We start from the raw sequence: 15080 nt of genomic DNA, 5'->3' as shown, positions 1-15080 counted from the left end.
ACCTCCTTCTGGAAAGTTGAGTACAAAGGTTTAAGTATTGTTTAAATAAGCTCTGACCTTGAAGTAAATCTTACTTTTCGAGATATTTGCATAATTGTGGCAGAGCTTTGCCAGACCGGTCAGCGCCATTTTATGACGCTGCTGTTGCTTGCATGCCTTATTTAGTTAGCCGCACAGCCTTACCGGGATATAAATTACTAATCAGCGCTATTAGTTATTTAGTCTTCATAGCTAGGAACTTTATATCGTGTTTTGACGCATTAGTTAGGGTCTTCGCTGACCCCATACCAGTAGGCTTTGATTAGCCCCTAGGCCAGTGAGCCTATACCAGTGTTAATGCATGATATTTCAGTGATCCTAGTGTTAGTTATGAAGATTTTGGCATTATTTTACAATACCATTGACAGTGATGCAAGTGTTTTTCGCCTTCAGGGACCATATAGGGGGTAGGTTATCTTGAGTGCCTTGCTAACCTAACCTTATGATAGGACCCCTATATGCTCTCTTCATCCCTAGCCCTAGGGCTTCCCTCTGGTAATCTTGTACCCTATTACATGTGATAGGACAAGACTCCTCAGAGTACTGTATCGCCTCCCCACCTAAGGGAATGACCCCTCCCTTAGTGTTGCGGACCTTAAAGGTAGGATCACCTCCTTTAAGCTGAATCGGTCCTTGACCTTTTCCTTGCGATACGTCTTCTCCCTTCCTTGATTAGGGTCTAACAACCCTAATCCAGGTTAGGTTGGGAGGGCTGGTTTATGTACCTTGCTGAAATATACGCGTGCACCGTTTTTCAGTTGGTCCACCTACTATAGGTTAGGGTGAGCATCTCCCTTCCTAGGTGACCGCTCTGGTGCATAACCCATCCTTTCTTATAAGAAGACCCTTTCCCCCCCCCAACCTATCTCTTGCCTAGCCTAACCTACCAGTAGGTTAGGCTTCATATGTCCCCTGTCCTACACTCCACCCTAGGCTGGAGTGCTGGACCCCGTGGTGCTCCCAGTGTTGTCCGCTCTGATACATACACCCTCCATAGTGCTATGGAGTCAGTTATCATTTGGTCGACATGAAGAGTCTCCACCCCTTCTTTGGGTACACCCTGTCCTCTCTTGGACTGCCTTAGCCCCCGGCCATTGCGGCCCCTGCTTAGGATGATAGATTCACCTCTATCATGGTGGTACCTTTTCCAGAGGTGTCTTGACTAGGCTAGTACAGCCTTGCCATCCCACCTCCATCTTTGGTGCTTGTCCCTTGCCGCCTCTACCCCGGCATCACCGCCGCTACGGGTGACTTCCTTTTCCTTGCCGCCTTCCCCCGAGTGCCGGGGGATCGCCGCCGGCCGCCGGCTTACCGCCGTGGCCTCTCCATTCCCTCATAGCCTCGGCACACTGCCGACCCCTCCCGGAGTGCCGGCACTAGCAGCCGGCCCCCGGCCCCGGCTATGCTCCTTTATCCTTACCCCTGTCACCCTCCGACTGCCTCCGGCTGCCGGAACCGCCGCTCCTTGCCGGCGGCCGCCGCTACCGGCTGCCGCCACCCTGGCTTCTTTTGACCATAGAATGATCAGTCTTGAATGCCAGAAACTCTGCTCGAGCGGCTTCCGGCGTGCCGGGGGTATGCCGGACCCGTCCGGAGGCGGCAAGATGCCTTGCACCCCTTCTCTCAGCTATCTTTACTAGCGATAGCTCCTAAAAACCGCACCTAGACGGCTTGTTAACGCAGACAAACTGGTACGGAATCGTACATTTTGTTCAGTTTTCACTCTGTCTTCTTGCGTGTTTCATCTTTCCAGCACGCTACGTGTAATTGGCACGTCTGGTTGCCGGAACCTTACTAGGATCTCATGATCCCCAGACTTTCTTGATAAGATTTCAAGCCCAGTCTATAATATGGTTATTCTAGATGGAATTCCCATTATCAAGACACCTTCCATGGAGGCCTACGGCCACCTGGGACTGTCCGATGCTACGGCAACCAGCCGGGCGGGTTACACGAGGCATGCGTCTGTCTCCTTTCACCCACCCTTCTGTGCATTACAATTAATTTAAGTTAATATTAACTTGTTAATAATTAACTTTATATACGAGCCATATTATGACTCTACAATACTCATCGTCTCTTTCCTTTACAGGAGGAGTACGTCAGGTGTGGCCACGACTTCTGCGCGGTCCGTCGGCCACACTTCTATGGACACACGGCGTGTAGGACACACGCCCCTTGTGCTCACAAGAGAGGGGATCTCAAATACTGGGGCCCCACCACCTGTTCGGTCTGCCAAGAATGCTTACAGAAAGCATTCTATGATTCTCCCTCAGCGGAGATTCGGGACACTGCTCGGGACAACCTACGCAAGTGGGTACGTGGCTTTCAGAAGAACGCCACTGGACCATACCTAGCCACAGAAGAAATGAGGTCTTTGCTGTTCCCAAAGGCCTCTCCAGACTCAGTGGTCCCAGTCGAACAGATCCCCGTAGTCCAGATTACAGTGGAACCTGATGTTGTCATGGCTCAGTCCATGAATGATTATCACCTGGATTCAGAACATGATGAACGCATGTCAGAGATCTCGGAGGACACCGAGAAAACCCTTATGGCCCAGGGTGAAGGGGAGGATGATGAAGAAGAGGACCGGGTTGTGTATACCGAGTCCGATAAGGAGGATGCCCCTCCCTCCATCCCCCCTCCTACTCCTACACCGACGGAAGTGTCTCTCCCGTCTACGTCCTCCACCACGACTCCTCTACCTACGGCACAGGATATGATTCGGCTCATTGAATCCGTGATGGAGCAGAAGCACAAAAAACTCACCAGATCATTCGGTCGATGGGAGGTTCCAAGGAATCTCGCAAAATCTCCATCAAGGACCTCCCCACATGCTCGAGCGACAATCCGTGGCGATTCGCCGAGCATATGGTCATCGCTGACGACAAGATCTTCGTCAGCGATAAGATCGGTTCCATACCCCTGGAAGAAGTGGAGTTCTTCCCCCGCTTTGAGGCGTATCCGGACTGTTACGTCCGTCTACGTTCAGAACCATCCTCAAAGGAAGAGACCGAACCGAAGGAGAAAATAGTGTTCGATCTCTCGAAGGCCCAGGCTATGCTTGCCAAAGCGCTTAAGAGCAGAGGCTTTACCTGCTCTGGACTTCCGGCTCTGAGCAAGAAGTACCCCACCTACGTTGCGCCCGATGAAGTGGTGATACCCTTCACGGAAAAGGCCTTCGCTGCCTGCTTTAAGGCTGTAGAAGAAGGGAAATCCTGCCCTGCATTGGAGGAATGCAGACCTTTCTCCGCAGTCACCCCGCCCGACACCAAACACTGGAAGGATGTGCAACACACCTTCATGGTGGGCAAACTAGATCCTGATGTTGCTGGACGTCAGTTTAATGAGGACCTCCCCAAGCTAAACGATCACCTCCTTCGTAGGGAACAGGAAACGAAGGAGAGGCTGGCAGCATCTCTCACTCTCCAGGTCCAGATGGACGTAATGGCTGGCGACACCAGAGTCCCTGACCATTACATGGTCCTTGCCAAATCTCATATGGCAACCTTAGTCAAGGATCTGTACCACTTCATGCGAGCTCGTAGAGCCTGCAGAGAATTCGTGTTCTCCAGTGCCACTGTCAGACACGAACCCCGGAAACTGATTTCCTCCAACATCTGGGGCAAGTACCTCTTCCCGTCTGATCTAGTGAAAGAGATCACAGACAAGGCCGCATCTGAGAACAGGAACCTTCTCAACAAATGGGGCATGTCTAGGAAGAGAAAGCCCTCTCAGGATGACGGTCCTCAGCCTAAGAGGAAGCAGTCGAAGCATAGACCCCAGCAACGTCAGCACAGACGTCAGTTTCCGGCACCCGCTACTCCCCAAGTGGCCGCTCAGCCGCCACAGACCTTTCAGTTGGTCCCACAGCCGGTTTTGTCCTCATCACCGGCCTTCAACCCCGCCTTCGAGCAGCACTCCACTACCTTTCGTCCCAAAGGTAGAAGCTCAGGCAGGGGTTCCGGCAGAGATTCCTCTCGCCGGCCCTCCAGAGGCAGAGGAGGACAGGGAGCTAGCGGCCGAGGCAGCAAGTCCTCGGGACCCCAGAAGCAATGAAGTGCTTCCGGTGGGAGGAAGACTCCGCCACTTCCAGGATCGTTGGACCTTCGAATCCTGGGCACACAGCATCATCAAGAAAGGTCTAGGCTGGAGCTGGGCGCAACCACCCCCAACCTTCCAGCAATTCTTCCAACGTTCAACCCCCCTCCTGGAAGAATATGTGCTAGACCTCTTGAACAAGAAGGTGATAAGAAGGGTGAAGTCCACAAGGTTCCAAGGGAGACTGTTTTGTGTCCCCAAGAAAGACTCAGACAGACTCAGAGTCATTCTGGACTTATCCCCCCTCAACGTATTCATATCGAACAACAAGTTCAAGATGCTGACTCTTCAACAGATCAGAACCCTCCTGCCTCGAGGGTCTTTCACGGTCTCGATAGACCTGGCGGACGCATACTGGCACATACCAATGAACCATCACGCTTCCTCCTACCTTGGATTCCGACTCCAACGGAAAAGCTATGCCTTCCGGGCCATGCCCTTCGGACTCAACGTGGCCCCTCGGATATTCACAAAGCTAGCGGACGCAGTAGTACAACAGCTCCGCATCCGAAACGTCCAGGTGATGGCCTACCTCGACGACTGGCTAGTGTGGGCGCCCTCGCCCGAGGATTGTATAGAATCCTGCAGAAAAGTTACCCAGTTTCTCGAACACCTGGGATTCCAGATACACGCGAAAAAGTCTCGCCTATCTCCAGCTCAGAAGTTCCAATGGTTAGGCATCCACTGGAATCTTCAGTCACACCGCCTTTCCATTCCAGCAAAGAAAAGGAAGGAAATAGCAGGGTCTGTCAAGCGACTGTTAAAATCCAAACGGATCTCAAGACGCCAGCAGGAACAAGTTCTAGGCTCTCTACAGTTCGCCTCGATCACAAACCCAGTGCTTCGTGCACAGCTAAAGGATGCAGCGGGAGTCTGGAGACGTTCCGCATCCATCGCTCGAAGAGACCTCAAGAGACGGCTCCCAAGCAGACTTCGACTTCTTCTAAAGCCGTGGTCAGAAGCGAGGGCCCTAAAAAGGTCCCTTCCTCTCCAACACCCACCTCCATCTCTCAACATCCATACGGACGCTTCGTTGGAGGGTTGGGGAGGTCACTCCCACCAAAAACAGGCTCAAGGCACTTGGTCTCCCCTATTCAAGACGTTTCACATCAACATCTTGGAGGCCATGGCGGTTCTTCTGACGCTGAAGAAACTCTCCCCGCCCCCGTCGATACACATTCGCCTGACCCTGGACAGCTCTGTGGTAGTGCGTTGTCTCAATCGCCAGGGCTCAAGATCGCCCAAGATAAATCAGGTGCTCCTGACAATCTTCCGTCTGGCAGAAAGGAAGAAATGGCACCTGTCTGCAGTTCACCTACAAGGATTCCGCAATGTGACAGCGGACGCTCTATCTCGGACAAACCCGATAGAGTCGGAATGGTCTCTAGACGCAAGATCATTCGCCTTCATCTCTCACCGAGTCCCAGAACTCCAGATCGACCTCTTCGCAACGAGCGACAACCATCAACTTCCTCGATATGTAGCCCCGTACGAGGACCCCAAAGCGGAAGCGGTGGACGCCATGACCTTGGATTGGAACAGATGGGCCAAGATTTACCTGTTCCCTCCCACCAATCTTCTGCTGAAAGTCCTCTCCAAATTGAGAGCCTTCAAAGGGACAGCAGCTCTAGTGGCTCCCAAGTGGCCCCGCAGCAACTGGTACCCCTTGATCCTGGAGATGCAGCCAACGCTGATCCCCCTCCCGGACCCAGTTCTCTCCCAGCAAATACAGAAGTCGACTGTCTTCGCTTCATCATCGAAAATCAAGGACCTTCATCTCATGATTTTCTCACCCTAGCCGCTAAGAAAAGGTTTGGGATTTCGAAGAAGAGTCTAGACTTCCTCGAGGAATACAAGACCGAATCCACGAGAAGGCAATACGAATCGTCTTGGAGGAAATGGGTCTCCTTCGTCAAGGCAAAGAACCCCTCGAAAATCACTATAGATTTTTGCATGTCCTTCTTCATTCACCTTCATGGACAAGGCTTGGCAGCCAACACGATTTCTACTTGCAAATCGGCCTTGACCAGACCTTTGTCATACGCCTTCCAAATAGATCTGTCTAGCGACATCTTCAACAAACTACCGAAGGCCTGTGCCCGTTTACGACCGGCACCCCCTCCGAGACCAATCACTTGGTCTCTAGACAAAGTTTCTCCACTTCGCCTCCAACTTGGACAATGATTCATGCCCTCTTAAGGACCTGACTCAGAAAGTTATATTTCTCTTCGCTCTAGCTTCGGGAGCCCGAGTCAGCGAAATAGTGGCACTATCTAGAGAAGAGGGACATATCGTTTTCAACGATTCAGGAGACCTCTCCCTCTTCCCTGATCCGACGTTTCTCGCAAAGAACGAATTACCTACCAAACGATGGGGCCCGTGGAGGATATGCCCCTTGAAGGAAGATGCCTCTCTATGTCCAGTAGAGAGCCTTAAGGTCTATCTTCATAGAACTTCAAACTTTGGTGGAGGCCAACTCTTCAAAGGAGAAACATCGGGCAGCGACCTGTCACTGAAACAATTGAGAGCAAAAATCACCTACTTCATTCGCAGAGCGGATCCAGACAGTACACCCGCTGGTCATGATCCTAGGAAAGTCGCTTCGTCTCTGAATTTCTTTCAGAGTATGGATTTCGAAAGCCTCAAGAACTATACAGGCTGGAAATCCTCGCGTGTTTTCTTTAAACATTATGCAAAACAAGTGCACGAAGTGAAACATTTTGTGGTAGCCGCAGGTAGTGTTATGAAACCTGCTCTGAACTCTGCTTAGAACAGTGAGTTATTAGGGACTCTAACTCGTCGGGTGCCTATGTTGACCCTCAAGTGATACGTAGTGAAGCAGAAACCACCTTGTGTTTTCTTTAACTGTTCTTACCTCAGGTGAAATGTCATAGTAGATTACCACATGAGTGCTACATGCCACGTGCATGACGTGTGTTACATAAAGACTAACGTTCCGTAGAACGAGTGCCTACTAATACTTGATTCTTCCCTTTCAGACTCAAGAGCACGCCTTTATGACTATGTACATTTTTATCAAAGTAAATGTTTTTTACTAATTATTGCATGACATGTATTGATTTACCTGCAATTATATAATAAAATGTCTATTTTATTACTTGTGCGTCTCCCTTGCTCCTTTCTTACTATGAAATATACTAATTGTCATAGTTTTATTACCCTTTATTCTTGGTTAAGGAAAATGCCAGGATTTACTCCGGGCATTTATTTATATAGAGCAAGTAAGTTTCCTTAGCGAATACTTACTCAATTATGAAGATGAGTCAACTCCATGCACGAAGTGTACAACCACCACCACTTCAAGTTTGTTTCGACGCGAATACCAAATCGCTCTGACTTATCTTATGGATCTCATTGTTCCTTCAGCCTATATGAATAGCCTTCCCATGACCACTTTGATCTCAGCATAGCCCGTGGGGACTTCCATGCCAGGGGGGCAGGAAGGCAACTGCCTCACGGTAGCTCTAGTATAGACCACTATGCTTTCGGCTCAATGTTTTAGCACTCACTTATAAAGGGGAAAAAGTCTACCACGATACACTAATTCTCTGGTACTCTTCCATCAGGACGCCATGGCTTGAGCCCAAAAAACGGATTTTGAGCGAAGCGAAAAATCTATTTTTGGGTGAGATAGCCATGGCGTCCTGATGGACCCACCCTGTCTGTGATCAGGTCCCGCCCTGCGCCGCTGTATCATGGTGATGAGCGAGCTCCAGACTTTCGGAATGAGGACGGACGTGACGTCATCAAAAGCAATGGCGTCCGTCTGTTTACATCGCGAGTACCGATATCGCCACATCTAGATCGGCTGCGGCTCAGCTCCCAGCCACTCCCTGTCCGCCATATTGAAGCGTTAACTCTATATGGGGTGCAGATAGCTATGTGGCACGTTTATACATGCGTGTCCCCTGTTGATACACGATGTCTTAAGGGGAAACCCTTAGGATACTCGCTCCAGAAGTTAGAATTCTGTGATAACCTGTGGTTTAATTCTCTGGGAAAATCCTAGTAGTGATTACCCAAGGAAGCTACCAAAAAGGATCCTTCCATCAGGACGCCATGGCTATCTCACCCAAAAATAGATTTTTCGCTTCGCTCAAAATCCGTTCTTTACACCTTTGTTGACAGAATTAATGCAAAATGCAAATTCAGTTTCTGACCTAACCTGATTATCATGAACATTTTCTGCATTATTCCTTTGGCTTATAGTATTAACTACAGCATTTATTTTCTTTGCGTACTGTTTATGGAATCTATAAACACTTGAAAAATGTTCCGCCTTTCTACAATTCTGGCATGTTTGTCCTGTAGCAGGGCATTTCCTTGCTTCGTATGTAAGATGATCGGTTTTACCACACCTATAGCATTTGGGCTTTTCCTGTTGCTTCTGCGTATAGGTCTGATTCTGATATTTGTGAGCATTAGACTACGGCAATTTCCTATGACTATGCTTTGACGTATTCTTTCTCAGTTTCTCTTTGTCTTTCAACTTTGAGCCTATCTTGCTAATTTTAGAATTACCTATTATATTACTATGCCTATTTGATGTTTCTTGATCTCTGCCTATACCTTCTATAGTGTTGAATCTTTATTTTGCAATAATTTTTATCTTGGCTCTTGTGATGTGCAATGGGCAATAACTTGATTCTTAAAAAACATTTTCTAACTAGAAATTCACATGAAACAGCTAAACTCTTGAGTCTAGTCACAAACACATCTAAACTCTCGTGGTCTTTCTGATTTGCCTGTACTGTAAATTGATACCTTTCAAAAAAATTCATTGACCTGAGAGGCAAAATATGTGGTAAGAGCCTTAATCGCAGCTTCACTAGTGTCACTGGTAGGTTGTAGTGTCTTAAACACTTCCTGAACCTCTCTACAGGCTGTATGCAGTAATAATGCCTTCTTCTGTGCATCTTTCATACTACCTAAAGTTTCAATGTAAATCTTAAATTCTTCACACCACTGTTGCCACAATGCTAAACTTTTCTTTTGACTTTTTACCTGAATTAGGTTAGGCAAATGAAATCAACAAAATTAACTAGTTACTCAGTAACAAAGTTACTTCTAACCTAATCTCTGTTCCTTGTACCTGCTTCTGCTTCATGGGGGGCTACATCTAGTTGTCTCTTCTGCTGTTGTGTTTCTCTGCATGGGTTCCGTGTCAACTGTAGGCCTAGTCGCCTAATGTTGTGTATGGTATTGGTTACCTAAATGGAATGGCCCCTTCATACATACCTGGAATAATAATAGTTCATTAGTTGAGAATGAATCTTTTATTCCATCCTCGTCGCCAAATGTTTTGTATGGTATTGGTTACCAAAATGGAATGGCCCCTTTATGCATACCTGGAATATATATTAGTTGAATATGAATCCTTTTATCCCAGCATCTTCGCAGGCTCGTCTTGGTGGGATATAATCAGAGACTCTCTATTAAAATACGTTTAATCTTGCTAAGGTCTACATTACAGCGATACTCTCTGACTTGTTTAAGAACTTGTGACTCGAGTGAGACTATGTAAACAAAACTCGTACACATACGTACAAAAAGATACAAAAAATTAGCATCCCTCTCAAAAAGATAGAATCCTACTGCATTACAAAAGTAAGAAGAATCACATCCTAACTTTAGGACAATTAATTAATGATTAAATCCTTCATAACATATGCTACTACACTTTTGAACTATGCTGAAACATGTTCTATCAATGCAATACTGTGCAACATTACTCTTAATACACAACAGTCTTAACACTCAATGAATATAGTTAACAAAATAACAATACAAATACCTTTCCTGTTACTACAGTCCCAGTTACAAAAGCTCTAAGAGAATTTTTAGTAATACTTACTATGTTTACAAAAGACCATCACTCCAAAGCTTTGATATTTCACTGATCACTTTTAAAACAATACACAGAGGTATATGAAACTTAGCTACTTCCAGAAGATTTTAATAGATCTGGAAGCGTGGGGGACAGAGATACATTTAACAGCGATGCCAAAATTATCTACTAGATAAAAATGTCAAGAGATGAACTGGGGTTTCAGGCAACTCTCACTCTCAGCGGCTGTGCCCATCCACCATTTTCGTAAATGAAAAAAAAGATATCTATCACTAGGTTTCTCGAGAATCTTCCAAAGCACATGGTAGACAAAGGAATTGTGTATTTTCTCTCAAACATGATGCAATACCTCATAAAAATATAAAAATCATTTACATAAGCCCTTGATTATATCGCGCTGACTTCTCAGACAACCTTCCATCTTATGTAACCAGCTAGGTTCACCTACGACGACAGCCTGCCGGAGGCCACCGACCTGCCGCCGTGCCGGCGGTCGCCCTTATAGGTGTTTCCTACCTCTCTGCTGCTCAGTGTGTAGCCTTAGATGGATTCACCCCGCCGGACCGGCCTCCGGCTTGCCGGCGACGCTCCTGCGGCTTCCATGGACAAGCACCCCTTCCCCCCGGCTGCCGGCCCCGTGCCGGCAGTCGACCTATACAGCCGTATAGCCAGACTGATGATCTTTGCTATTTCACACTTTGAAGACAGTGACTGGGTTGTACGGTTGTACAGTACAATGTTTCCAGCATACTCTGTGCTTCTCAGTGCAGTCTCTTGCCAGGACCTACCCAAATATAAGGGGTTTTACCCTATTTTCCCCCTCTTATCTCTAGGTTCTGAACGATTTCAGACCCTCTCCACTCTGTAGACAATTCCTTTATAAGGAAGCCTAGTTTGGCTCCCCCATAGGGATACCATTCCCTCCCCTAGAACCTCAGGTCCTAAGGAATTGTCGGCAGAAAAGGTCACGGTAACTGGCTGGACGGGACTCTCTTCTAGCTCACCTATCCTGAGCTCACATAAAACACAAAGCTACAGATTAGTGAATCTTAATTTTAAGAGTAATGTAAGCCATAACTCTGTTTTCCATGTACGCGTGTTCTCTTTCTTTTACAGGAGTACCTGAAGTGTGAAAGCTCCTTCTGTGCAGTTCGCCGCCCGGACTTTTATGGGCATAGGGCGTGCCGGACCCACGCCCCCTGTACAGCAAAATAGGGCAACCTGAAGTATTGGGATCCACAGTCCTGTTCAATCTGCAAAGGCCTCCTTGATGAGGCGTTCGACAACCCTCCGTCCGCGGAGGCCAGGGACAATGCTCGAGAGAAACTGCGCAAGTGGGTGCGCGGTTTCCAGAAGAACGCCACCGGGCCGTATCTCCCCAATGAGAAGATGAGGGCCATGCTTTTCCCAAAAGCATCTGCAGATTCTGTGATTCCCCAGGATCAGATCCCCTAGGTTCAACTGACTGTTGAGCCCAACATCGAGACCACGCTTAGCAAGTGTCGTCTGGACGAGGTGGAGAAGATGTCGGACGTGTCCGACAACACCGAGAGGACCCTCATGGGTGAGGATCTAGAGGAAGGAGAGGATCAGGTGGAGTATCCTGATTTGGAGGGCGAGGTGGCCCCACCACCTCCGGCAGCCCCTGTAGTGGTCGAGGAGCCAGTCCCCTCCACCTCTGCTGCCTCGCAGCCCCTGCTACCCGCCACCGAAGATGCCATCCGGGTATTGGTGGCATTGATGGACGAGAAGCTTAATAAGCATTCAGCGGAGATCACAAGTCGTTTGATGGGATGGAAGCAACCGAAGAAGATCTCGGTTAAGGACCTTCCCTCCTGCTCGGAGTCTAACCCCTGGAGGTACGCCGAGCATATGCCCATTACGACGGGAAAGATCTTCATCAACGACAAGTTAGGGTCCATCCTTTTGGAAGAAGTGGAATTCTTCCCTAACTTTGAGGCTTACCCGGACTGTTACGTCCGACTCGGGTCCGAACCGGCCTCCAAGGAGGAGACTGAGCCCAAAGAGGAAACGTGTTCAATCACTCAAAAGCCCAAGCCATGCTTGCAGAGTCCCTTAAGAGTCGCGGTTTCACCAACTCGAAAATGCCGGCACTGAGTAAGAAGCACCCGTCCTTTCTTGCTCCCTCTTCTGCAACCTTTCCCTTCGTAGAAAAGGCCTTCCATGCGGTCATGAAGGCGGTGAAGGAAGGAAAGCCCTGCCCTACCCTGGAGGAGTGTAGGCCTCTCTCCCTCGCCCTTCCCCCCGACGACAGATTCTGGAAAGACATCCAGTTTACCTTCACGGTCGGGAAACTGGAACTTGACATGGCTGGAAGTCAGTTCAACGAAGATCTACCCAAACTGAACGACCACCTTCTCCGTCGGTAGCAGGAGACCAAGGAGAGACTAGCTGCTTCCCTGTCTCACCAAATTCAGCTCGAGGTCATGGCCGGGGACGTTAGAGTCCCAGATCTATATATGGTTCTCGCGAAGACCCACCTAGTGACTGTGATGAAGGACTTATACAGCTTCATCAGGGCCTGAAGAACCTGCAGAGAATTCGTGTTTGCCAATGCAGCAGTAAAACACGAACCCCGGAAGCTAATCTCCTCCAACATCTGGGGTAAACATCTCTTTCCATCTGCTCTGGTGAAAGAGATCGTTGACAAAGCCGCTTCTGAGAACCGGAACCTTCTCAATAAGTGGGGCATGTCCTGCAAGAGGAAATCCTTTCGGGAAGAAGGCCCTCAGCCTAAGAGGAAATCCTCCAAACCTAGACCCCAGCAGCGTCAACAAAAACGCCAGTTTCCGGCTCCCGCTACTCCCCAAGTGGTCGCACAGCCGCAACAGACCTTTCAGTTGGTCCCCCAACTGGTGGTGTCACAATCACCGGTCTTCACCCCTGCCTACGAACGACAGTCCTCTACCTTTCGTCCCAGAGGTAGAGGCTCCGGCAGAGACTCCTCGCGCCGTCCCTCCAGGGGCAGAGGAGGAAGGGGAGCTAGCGGCCGAGGTGGCAAACCCTCGGGAAACCAGAAGCAATGAAGTGCTTCCGGTGAGAGGAAGACTCCTCCACTTTCAGGATCGCTGGACCTTCGATCCTTGGGCACACAGCATCATCAAGAAGGAACTGGGTTGGAGCTGGACACAACCACTTCCAACCTTCCACCAATTCTTCCAGCCATCAACCCGCCTCTTGGAAGAATATGTCCTAGAACTCTTGAACAAGAAGGTGATCAAGAGGGTAAAGTCCACCAGGTTCCAGGGAAGACTTGTGTTCCCAAGAAAGACTCAGACAAACTCAGAGTCATTCTGGACTTGTCCCCCCTCAACAAGTTCATTGCGAACAACAAATTCAAGATGCTGACTCTTCAACAAATAAGAGCCCTACTGCCTCACAAGGCCTACACGGTCTCAATAGACCTGGCGGATGCCTACTGGCACATCCCAATGAACCACCACGCTTCCTCCTACCTAGGATTCCGGCTCCAACGAAGAAGCTACGCCTTCAGAGCCATGCCCTTCGGGCTCAACGTGGCTCCGAGAATCTTCACCAAGCTAGCAGACACAATCGTCCACCAGCTACACCTTCAGGGCGTCCAAGTGATGGCCTACCTCGACGACTGGCTGGTCTGGTCGACTTTGCCAGAAGAATGTTTGAGAGCTTGCAGCAAAGTGACCCAGTTCCTGGAACATCTGGGTTTCAAAATAAACACCAAGAAGTCTCGCCTCGCTCCAGCTCAGAAGTTCCAATGGTTAGGAATCCATTGGGATCTTCAGTCACACCGCCTTTCCATCCCACTGAAGAAAAGGAAAGAAATATCAGGGTCTGTCAGAAGACTTCTCAAATCCAAACGGATCTCAAGACGACAGCAGGAGCAATTTCTCGTCTTCCTACAGTTCGCCTCGGTGACAAACCCAGTACTACGAGCACAGCTAAAGGATGCCTCAGGAGTCTGGAGACGAAACGCATCCGTCGCTCGAAGAGATCTCAAGAGACCCCTACCGAACAGGCTTCGCTCCCTTCTAAGCCAGTGGTCAGAAGCAAGGACCTTGAAAAGATCCATCCCTCTCCAACCTCCGCCTCCATCGCTCAACATCCACACGGACGCTTCTCTGGAGGGTTGGGGGGGGGTCACTCCTATCAACGGCAAGTTCAAGGAACATGGTTTCCCCTATTCAAGACGTTTCACATCAACATCTTGGAGGCCATGGCGGTTCTTCTCACCCTGAAGAAATTATCCCCGCGTCCCTCGATACACATCCGTCCAACTCTGGACAGCTCGGTAGTAGTCAGATGTCTCAATCGTCAGGGCTCGAGATCGCCCCACATAAATCAGGTGCTATTACCCATCTTCCGCCTGGTGGACAGGAAGAAGTGGCATCTGTCTGCAGTTCACCTACAAGGATTCTGCAACATGACGGCGGACGCTCTATCAAGGACAATCCCCATAGAGTCGGAATGGTCCCTAGACGCAAGATCATTCTCCTTCATCTCTCGTCAAGTCCCGGAACTACAGATCGACCTCTTCGCGACGAGCGACAACAAGCAACTTCCTCGGTATGTGGCCCCTTACGAGGACCCCAATGCGGAAGCAGTGGACGCCATGTCCCTGGACTGGAACAGATGGTCCAAGATTTACCTGTTCCCTCCACCCAACCTTCTGCAGAAAGTCCTCTCCAAACTGAGAACCTTCAAAGGGACAGCAGCCCTAGTAACTCCCAAGTGGCCCCGGCATAACTGGTTCCCCATAGTCCTGGAGCTACAGCCCAAGCTGATCCCCCTGCCGGGCCCAGTTCTCTCCCAACAGGTGCAGAAGTCGACTGTCTTCGCTTCATCAAAGAAAGTCAAGGACCTTCATCTCATGATTTTCTCTCCCTAGCCGTGAAGAAAAGGTTTGGGATCTCGAAGAAAAGTTTAAACTTCCTAGAGGAATACAAAACAATGTCTACCAGAAGGCAATGTGAATCATCCTGGAAGAAGTGGGTATCCTTCGTCAAGGCAAAAAACCCTACGGAAATCTCCATAGATTTTTGCATGTCCTTCTTTATTCACCTTCATGGACAAG

The sequence above is a fragment of the Palaemon carinicauda genome, chromosome 4 (assembly GCF_036898095.1).
Source record: "Palaemon carinicauda isolate YSFRI2023 chromosome 4, ASM3689809v2, whole genome shotgun sequence".
Lineage (NCBI taxonomy): Eukaryota > Metazoa > Arthropoda > Malacostraca > Decapoda > Palaemonidae > Palaemon > Palaemon carinicauda.
This window is presented reverse-complemented; position numbering follows the sequence as displayed.